Source organism: Halyomorpha halys, unplaced genomic scaffold (assembly GCF_000696795.3).
Source record: "Halyomorpha halys isolate HHAL.00 unplaced genomic scaffold, Hhal_1.1 Scaffold1140.1, whole genome shotgun sequence".
Classification (NCBI taxonomy): domain Eukaryota; kingdom Metazoa; phylum Arthropoda; class Insecta; order Hemiptera; family Pentatomidae; genus Halyomorpha; species Halyomorpha halys.
Genome location: NW_027109581.1, coordinates 304996 through 316056, shown reverse-complemented (window position 1 = coordinate 316056; position 11061 = coordinate 304996). Strand labels below are relative to the sequence as shown.

The 11061-nt window shown below is 32.8% G+C and overlaps 1 long non-coding RNA gene across 1 annotated transcript in view; it reads left to right on the top strand.

The window, feature by feature from the left end:
• Window positions 1–11061, top strand: part of LOC136795856 (uncharacterized) — a 258646-nt gene that overhangs the window by 23945 nt on the left and 223640 nt on the right. The window lies entirely within an intron of this gene.

The following is an 11061-nucleotide window of genomic DNA, read 5'->3' as shown; positions in this document are numbered from 1 at the left end:
ATGACAATGCTAATAGTAGGTTTTTACAATAATTAGTGTTACCCCGCGTTAACGTTGAAATGACAGTTTGAGTGTTGAGCACTGAAAGGATGGACTTGAATATTTTTATCAAAAAGTGAACTCGCAAGTGTTACACATTTTTAGATAGTTGTGAATTAAGAAATGAAGATTAAAAGAAGATAAATATATCCAACATATATTTTCTTTTCGACTAAAATTTGGTTGATCAATAACCGATTACACAGTGATGATTAGGCCTATGCCAAAACTGCATATACACACTATATTTGATTTGAAATAGAAAAAACAAAAACGATTATCCTTCCCTAATTAATGTGGTTAAGTTAGAGTGTCTTTTGTTTCAGACTAACAATGTTAGAGTAAAAACTTCTAGTTTACTTAATGGCTTGCCAGGTTGCTTTGTTCTCCTGGAGGACAATGCTATCGCGGGACAATTATCTTACCAATCAACCTGCCTTGCTAGTGAGTTTGTCTTGATTGTATTTTATTTAATAAACTGTAATGGTATTGGAATTTCTAGTTACTGTATAAAAAATTTAAATCATAATATAATCAATACTTTCCATTAATATACTTTAAAATTTATTAGTGGGTGAGAAGCGGAGGAAGTGGCAATTTTGACATTATGAGAAAGAAGAGTTGAAAGTTGAAACATTTTGGAAATTTTCTGTAAACAGAAATGAAGTAAAACACTTATGTTATGATTATTCTTAATGCCCCTATAATAGTAGCTAATATGCTGTTATAAAAAGATGGCAGATGGCAAGGAGATGTCCCCTTGGTATATTTTCTCACCTTGGGAAGAGGTTTAGGCTCTGCAGCTTAAATCTAATTCTATCACCACCAGCAAAGCGGACCCTCCCCGCTCACCACTGCATTAATGCGCACTATTCTTCACATACAGTGAACTTCAACCCTTAAAATACCTATATGTAAAAGAAGTAAGCATTGCAACTTACATCTTTGATCCTCATTCTTATCTATTCAATTGAAGGGTACGAAAAAAAAAAGTGAAGTAGAAATGATTATACCACACTTAGTGCCGGGAGCGCGGTAGCTACGGGGTAAAGCGCGTGGCTATTAACTCTATAAGGCTATTAACTCCATATATAAACTTATATGGCTATAAGTACCTGACTTCGAATCCGGCTAGGTAGAAAATTGTTCTCTGTTACACTGTAGCCATGAGTCAACTCCTGTGGTTTCTTAAACCCCTGGGGTCAACTCAGCCTCTTAAATAGGGTACCCTTAATCGGGTATAAATCTGGTGGGCGAGTGTGATTCTGACCAAATCACTTCCTTGCACAACCGTTGGTTTAGTAATAGTACTTTTTTACAAAGTACTGAACCCCTGACCCTTCATAGGTTGTAGCGGTAACATAAATTTTTGGTTGAATTACTAAATGTTTTTTTTTTAATATTTATTTATTGCTATTTACAACTGTACATTGTAATACATTTAGTAAATCTGATCTAAGTTAAATTGGAGTGTTACAGGCGTATAGAGAAACTACCCATTGGTAGTACTCTAATGACATTTTACATTAGCTGGTCTTGTGGCCATCTTCTTTTCAGGCGCCTTGGAGGATTGTCAGGAATGGAAGAAGATGCAAGATTAGAAACTAGGGGGTTTGAGTGGTTAGAGAGTTTATAATGGAAGGAGTGATATCTGGTTCGGGCTAGATCGGTTACATAGGGAACATTAAGGTCTTTATATATGATTTTATTTGTGACAAAGTAAGGAGCATTGAGAATTTTACGAAGGATTTTGGATTGTAACTAAATGTTAAATCCCAACCTTAAAAAGGTTGTCGTACAAAGTAAGTAATACCGAAATACTGTACTTTCTTCTTACTAATTTTCATGGATTTCATTGTTTTATTCGCCTGCATATATATATATATATATATATATATGCTCATATAATCCTTGACCTTATTCTCTGTCCATTTTTATATATGCAGGCGAATAATGTATATATATTGGTATAATGATTATTTTATTTTATTAGGAGTTATTAAAAAATATTTGATTTTTCATACGGTTTTAAATATTCATTGTTTTTTTTGTAATTCTTATCCCTTTTAATTTTTTTCTATTATAGTTCTGATGATAGCTCATATAATTGCGCTGCAACATTGACATATCCTATGAAAAAAAAATAATAGAATAATTGAGTCGTTACCATTTTTACCAACGCTAATAACCTTATTTAAATTTCCCTTTATAGAAATTGGTGAAGCCATCATGTTTATGTTTCATATTTTAAGTTTATAAATAAGAATGTTGAGTGAGCCGACAAATAAAGAAATCAAACAGAAGGAGAAGAGATATTACCTACAGCATAGGACCCTCGTCAAGCATGGTTGAAGGGGCCTCCCCATTGGCCGGAAAGTGGGTCCTAAGAGGCCTAAAGAGGAAACGCGAAAACTCCCATGTCGGGAAAGTGTTTACCCAGAATCCGGACTTCATTTCCATATCCCTGCCGTGCAGTAGAGGGGTAGGTAGGTGACCGCATTCCTTTACGATAAACTGTCACTATTGTCTCTGTCCCAGTTTATCATATATTTATCTCTCTTTAACTTTATAGCTTTGAGACATTTCATAGGTCTTTTAGCAATATTCCGTTTTCACATTCATTGCTATTCTAATTTTCTTAAGGGCTAAGATTATTAAAATAGCACTAATATAGTAATTACACAACTTTAAGCTTTAAAGATATCCTAGTCCAGTGAAATAGTCAAAAGTTAATAAAAAATTCACTGTATAAATTATTTTTTAAGTATTGTTCGAGGAGGTTGTTGTTTGATTTTAATGGGAAAAACTACAAAGGGTCATTAAATTCCTTATAACTATGAATAAAATAAGAAAAAAAAATAAATTAAAAAAAAGAAGTTATTAACTTTATATTTCGAATCTAGAAGATGATAACTATTACTGATTGTAGTTTAAGATAATTCTTGATAAATAATATGGCGAATTGTGATAATAATAAAGATAATTTTAAAATAATGAATATTATTTAATGATATATTATAATAACAAAATCTGCTTCATACCAGGGTCTCTGCCCTGGAGAGAGGTCAATGAACCCAAACTTTGATTCCTCTGTAACACTTCTCAAAGATGTGAATCTACATCATTCCAAGCTCTACCATAAAATTAAATCAAATCTTACCTCAGGTCTTGTAATAGTTTCCCATTTCAATATAATGGTAGCAATGGATCCGGGCCCCTAGAAAAGAGTTAATAAGAAAGTTCAAATATTAAATAAATTTTTCTGTAAAACCTTATATTTTTTAAAAATTATTTTCATACCTTGACCGTCAATCATATCGCATTAACTTTATTTATTGCTATTTACAATTGTACATTATAATACATTTAGTAAATCTGATCTAAGTTAAATTGGAGTGTTACAGGCGTTTAGAGAAACTACTACCAATGAGTAGTGACTCTAATTTTACATTAGCTGGTCTCGTGGCCTTCCTTTCAGACGCCTCGGAGGATTGTCAGGAATGGGAGAGGATGCAAGATTAGAAACTAGGGGGTTTAAGTGGTTAAAGAGTTTATAATGGAAGGAGTGGTATCTGGTTCGGGCTAGATCGGTTACATAGGGAACTTAATGTTCCTATCTGTCTCTTAGATCTAGTCTTTACGTATGATTTTATTTGTAACAAAGTAAGGAGCATTGAGGATTTTGGATTGTAAGGATTGAATACGAGAGGAATTCGAAGGTTTAGTGGAGCCCCTCCATCAACTCCATATGTCCAGATTGGCCTTATTATAGTCATGTAGATCAGTCTTTTGTAATGTGTTGGAAGTTTTGATCGTTTGTCTAGTAAGTGCTGTAATAGTCAAATAGTCGAAATCGACGTGCAGTTCCTGTCTTTTCAGTCTGTTGTGAGGATTCCAGGTTAATCGTTTGTCCAAATGTAGTCCAAGGTAGCGGATCTGTTCGACAGGGTTTCTCACCTTGAAATTTAAATTCTAAAATCCTGAGTGGTTGGAGCCTAATTTGCTTATTTTTTTCTTATATTTTTCCCTCTTCAACACACCAATTAATATGATTATCAAGACCGATTAGGGTCAAGTCGTAACTTCATCAACATGGAAAGATGTTATTTCTTGGATCAAAGAAATTTAGTTGCAAGACGAATGATTCATCACCAGAGACAAGTTAAGAATGGTCCAACAGACAGTGAAACGTGCAACCAGAAACTTGACTCTGCTAAGGAGAGAAGATGTATTAAACCGTCGTCGAGGCCATACTCGTCTCACTCACAGTCATCTCATGAAAAAAGAAAATGCACCGATGTGTCGCTACTGCAGAAACAATCTCACCATTAACCACGTTCAGATTTACATGAGATGATGAGAGAAGACCCCACAACAATATGAAAACATTTTAAATTTTTTAAAAATAATTAATATCTATGATCACAACTAGTCTAACTCTGATTCCAGCATGTAAAAATAGATGCATAATTTAATATACTAATTTACTCACTACGTCAATTCTAATTTTAACTTTACAAAATGTAAATTGTAATTGTTAATATGTAATTGTAATTTGAAATTTGTAAATTTCTCACTGAGTAATTGTAACTTTGTGAACATGGCAATTGTGATATAATTGCTAAATCCAGTGTAAATGGCCCTAATGGTCGAAACATTTAAATAATTTAAAAAAAAAACGTGAATCACTGAAATAGCTACTTACGTTATTATCTGATGGCCATGAGTGAACTGATGGTGTTTGATTCTGAGACGTGTTATCGCAACTTGAACTAAGAATAATTTTTAACAATTCTTTAACGTAATGTTTTGCCTTAGTAGATGTCATCTTGAAGAAACGTCAATTTGTTTTAATGTTTTGCCCATTATCTCCCAAAAGAAGTTTCCGATAGTGAATATCGAGTCAACCATTTTTAAAGAAGACTGAAATTGTTACAGTTTAAAACAAAATTAGGTTTTATACCTTGAATAGTTTATGTGATTGAGCTCCCAAAATTTTAAAGAATTAAAAAAAAATCTGAATTCTTAGAGCTTTTCACATCAGCTTATAAAATATTTTGGTCTACTTTTTTTTTTTTTATAATTTATTTATTGTTATTTACAACTAACTAAAAATATATACAACAACTAAATTTGCTGTAGGTAACATTGTGACATGATACAAACATGACCATTGATAGAACTCTAATAACATTTCTAGAAAAGATCTCGAGGCCATCTTCTTTTCAGACGCCTAGGAGCATTATTAGGTAATGAAGGAGAAGCCAGGCTAGAAACAAGTGGATTTGGGTGGTTGGGAAGTTTATCATGGAAGGAATGGTTTCTGGTTCTGGCCAAATCGCCAACATATGGGACATTGAGGTCATAATGGATGACTTGATTTGTACTTATACTTGACAAAGTAAGGAGCATTAAGGATTTTATGAAGGATTTTGGACTGTAAGGATTGGATTCGGGAGGAATTTGATGGTTTAGTGAAGCCCCAAAGCTCAACTCCGTATGGCCTTATAATAGTCATGAAGATCAGTCTTTTGTAATGGATTGGCATTTTAGACCGTTTGTCCAGTAAATGTTGTAATAGTCGGAATCAACGAGCAGCATTGTCCAGATGTAGTGGCCTACTTTTGAAATGGAAATAACGATATCTCTTTGCCATATGTATGTTGAGGTATACTAAATAGATTATGGGCTAAAACTAATTTAAGAAATGGGGGTTTTCAACTTAGCGGTGGAAGTGAGAGTTCAAGTTATCAATGATTTAAAAATATCTGCTAGTAACCACTAATATAGAAGACGTTGCTTTCAAATCAAATTAATGTACTCTTAGAAACAGTCATCAAGAATTCAAGATCAAATCAATTTAAAATAACAAATAACTAGAACGCGTCAACTTAAGAGAAATAGGAATTATTTCAACAAGACAATTATTCAATAGTGCAAAAGGACTAGATAAAACGTCTTTCTCCGAGATATTATTATATGTTGAATAAAACTTGAAAACTATAAGTCAGGTGATATATTGGAGGAAAGGGTTAATACATCATTTTACACACGTAGTATATAAAGTTATTGAAATCAAGCTAACAATTAATTCTTCAGAAAATCCGATTGTGAATAAAAAATGGGGACTCTAGTGGGAATAAGCTAAGTTGGAAGGAGGTGCTTGTTTTCATAATTTGCGTTGTACTTCAAATTTGCATATTGTATTTAGGATTGCACAATATTCACTTGTATGTAAAATAGATCAATTGAAATTGATATTTCAAAAAAGAAGACCGCCAAAATATAAAGGATAAAGGAAAACATGAATGAAATTATTTGTAGGTATGGGGTTACTATGTTTATTTCATATTTGTCGAGATGGAATAGTTGATGCTGAATCTAAAAGAAAATTTTGTTCTGATCATTGCAAGGGAACGTGGAAAAAAAAGAAGAGAAACTTTAATGAATTAATTATTCCCTTCACCCCCGACTTACCCCACACCTTTCCCACCCCGAAATCCTCCTACCTACAGCACCCTCCCCACCCTTCGGTCAGAATTGAGTTGCCCTCGGGTTTTGATTCATTGCCACCGAGGACCATTGAGGGCACCGCACCTGCCGCCATAACTGCACCAATAACCCTGCCCTGTTTTCTTTTCATATTTCCAGTCCTTTGATTCCGCCGAAATGGGATTTCGTGATTTACTGCTTAAGCGGATAAATAAATACTGGCAGTAAATAATGGGTTCGTGCTTCAAAACTGTTCTCTGGCCTGCCGGTGATTTTCATTCTTTGATGGAATAACGGGCCTCAACTCGTTTCATTTGAGGAGAAAATCCATTAATATCGTAACAAAAAAATTGATAAGTTTGCTCTGGAGAGAAAAAGAAAATCGCGTTTTGTAATTACATAAAACAATCGGCAATATTATTGCCATTTTAGTTTTCAATAGGTAATTAGTTTTATATTAATGATTCCTTTAGTTTGTTACAGTCATCATTGAAGAGAAGTAAACGCATAATAATATATACTACAGGAAGAAAATACAAGTTAAGCCCGCCCCTGACCAATCTATTGTAATACAATTAAAACATTTATTCAACAATCACAAATTTTCATATTAAAAACCAATAATCATTTCTTTAACAGGAAAATTTATTTAAATACATTATTCCAAATTTAAAAGTAAAAAAAAAATATATATTTATTATAAAGTATTAATTTTTCAAAACTTACATGACTTTGATGTGTATAGGTTTTATTTAAAACAAGTTCGATTTTTCATCGGGTTGAGTTGTATCCAAAAGGAATAAGGAATTAAGCCCTATCGGCTTGTGGGAAAAGAGAATGTTTTTCAACTGCAGTGATAAAAAAAAATAAATAAAGAAAAAAAAAATATAAATTAACACTGAAAATGCAACAATATACAATACAATAATTTAAATAATCCAATATTTACTGCTATTATAAGTTTTAGTAGGAAGCTTACATAACAACTTTTTTTTTTAGTTTTTCTCTTATTATTATGAAACTTGTCATTGCTCAGATTAAACACATGAAACTGAAGCAGACAGAATCTCATAGAAAATGTGTATAATGTATTTAGTTTTTGATAAATCCGGGAAGCAACTAGAGCGCGCTTAAAAAACCCTACTTTTCGATTCTCTGAAAAATTAAAAAAAAAAAATTAAAAAGTCCATTTATGCATCTATAAATGTCACATGTCTGAAACTCACTGTGTTACAAATTTAACTATGCCTAGTTCAAACTGGACAGTTAAAATGGAGTGATTTTGCGTTTTTCTAGAGAGCAGAATATTGGCCATTTTTAGGTGCTCTCTAGTGGCGTATCAGTTTAGCATAGTCATTATTTTGCAGCTGAAAATGGGATCTAAACTGATATACACCTTTTTGGCTATTAATAATGCTGTTGAAGATTTTATAAAAGTGGAATTACACTTCATTGACATTGAAAAGATTACGAATAAGCAAATATATCGGGCTATCACTGGATTAATTGCAACTTGTTTGAAATTTATTCATTTTATATTATGAATGATTCTAACTTTACCTCATGCAGGAATATAATAAAACCATCAAGCTAAATATGGTTTGTGCTAAAGTTTCATAAATTTCTTAAGCTAATTATAATTATACAGTTATTTATGTATACTATAATATAAATGTATCTAAATGGGATTGACATTTATACACATCTATAAAACAAATGCTATCATTATTCTGTTGACAGTTTGGAACAAACACCATCCATGAGATAAAAGTTAATCATATTTCCTTCCACGAATCCTATGATTTTTACCTCTAACTTTACTTTTTTTGTCCCTCCCTAACAAAAAAAAAAATAAAGAAAAAAGAAATCCCTCGAAGCGAGGCCTACTGAGCTTTTTGTAAGCAGCACTCATCCCGTTTCCCGACTTATTGCGGTGAGGGCTATCCGTGCTTTTAGAAAATTGTTCAATACAATACATTCCGACCTTATTTCGACGCTTTCTCATAATGTTTTATATTTTCCTATTGCAGAAAGTTTACGCTAATTAGAAATTAAAAATATTTAAGTACATAATTCAGGCAGTAAACATAAGAATAAGTCGGTGGATAGTTGGCCGTAGATTACTAATTGGAAAAGATAGTCAAGGGGTGCGGTCAACAAGAAAAAAACAAACAAAAACAACAAAAAACAAATAAAAAAAAAATTATTTATGCCGACGTTTCGACCTGAGTTTTAGGTCTTTATCAGGAAGGTTAGCAGGGAATCCAGGCTAAAACTAAGGTCTAAATGTCGGCATAAATAAATAATTATTTTTGATTTATGTATTTTTTTTTACCCCCTGACCATCTTCTCCAATAAGAATAAGTCATTTATTCTTATGACTAATAAGGAAAAAATAATTTCTACAATGAAAGTGTAAGATATGCATATTAAATTATCAATGCTCCAAGAAATATAAAGTGATATATTTTTGTTAGAAATTAAATCAATAGAGTTTATATTTATATTAGTTCCTGAAATCACACTCTAAAATGATTTAGTTGATATATAGTGTGACAAATCAATAAAGTTTTATATGCGAAATAATTTTTTAGATCATTTTTATTCATCATTAAACGGTTACTAAATACAAACAATTAAAACAAAAACCGATTCAATTAATTTTTGGGATCATCATTTTCTTCTCTTCATTTCATGCAAATGTAGAATTATAAACAACCGACCTTGATATAACCCATTAATTTATCAATATAAATAAAGTTAGGCCCGTTTATATTTATGTCTAAACCTGTTGTAAGAAGAACTTGTAGCAGTTGTATAACATTTTTTTTCTCCATACAGTGCATTGACTTTACAACGACTATACTTTATATACTTAAGCCTCAACCGTTCCCAATTTATAAAGGCTGGGTGTACACTTTACAACTTTTTTTGTTTTTTTATGGTTTTATTCTTCTATTATTGTCTAGTAATTTATTCTCTAATAAGGTCTGTCTTAACATACGCCACCCAGACATAGACGCTATCTACACAGGATAGAAATAATCTGTTGGTCTTCGAGCGGAAGATCCTTCGAAGAATCTATGGAACGGTAAGGGATGAGGAAGGCTGGAGAATAAATAAAAAAATCTATGAGCTGCTCCAGGATATAGATATTATGTTATATTATTATTATACCTTCGTTAGGCAAGGACGCCTTGGGTAGGCAGGACATGTTACACGGATGAGTACCGGCGAAATGCCTAAAAGTCATGGAAGAAGAAATCCATTGTCCAAGAAGATGGGATGGCGTTGTACAAGAAGCACGAGACCTGCTTGAAGTTCGAAATTGGAAGGCTGCAGCCCAAAACCGAGCCGAAATGCGGAGGCTCATAGAGGAGGCCAGGACCTATCATAGGGTTGTAGCGCCTACTTATAGATAGACAGATAATTTATTCTGGTCCCTAATCGACGCAATTTTCTGTATCGCAGTCTTGATTTGGTGAGCTCTAGCCTTTATTCTTCCTCTTTGGTTTCCTTGTAAAAGTTAGCTGGACCCACTATTGTTATACATCCCAAGGTGAAATCAACAAAATGATGGTGGTTTTCATTGCATAACAGCTGTGGGAATTCATTTGCCGCTGCATTATGAATTCTGGATTTGCTGAACTGGTTGATCCTCAATGCTTCATTAGGAGTGCTGGTTGTAACCAAATACCTGGGGAATATCTTTTCCAAAGCCTAGTGGAAAAACCACCATTCCCAGTTAGGTATTTGAAAAACTCAACAGTCTGGGAGGACCGAATTTGCTGGTAAGTGTGACTGGAGGAACTTAAAAGCTTGGAATACACTTTTTCAAAGTAGACACCATTCCTCAATGATGTCATGTTTCAATATCGCCTTCGACCTATTCAAGTATTCCCCAATTGTTATTCTAAAATCTTTCAGAAGTCTCGTCGAGCCTTCCCTTCTAAGCTTAAATTTTATTTCATTCTCTTGCCGGAGGAATTTGAGAGATGTCTGATCTGCACCTTAGGAGTTCTGTTTTTAGTTTGTATTAGGACAATTTAGTGTAATATGCTTTATCTTCTAGGTATAAAGTCATGTGCCACTTAGGTCTTGTTCTAAATGTTTCCTGTCATAAGATGCAGATATGTTGTAGCAAGTTAGTCTGTTGGGTATTCTTAATTATACTAGTCGTCCTTTATACTAATTCTTATTGATTCCGTAAGTTTCTCAATGGCTTCGTCGATACCTTATTTATTCTTAGGATGGATTTTAGTTTTTACAAGTTTTTTTTAAAACAAATTGGACTTAAAGTTTGTTTTAAAAAACTTGTCCTAAAATTCATCTAGTGATTAATGAAGGAGGGGAGGTCATAAAATTGACCTTTGAACTATTAAAGTTAATTAAGGCTTTCTTGTCTAGATGGCAACATCATTTTTACATTAACTTAATAATTTCGTCTGATAAAAACAAATATGGATCAAATCAGATTATTAGTATTTTTTCTTCGACACTATATGATATTTTAAATTATAAATTATTTGC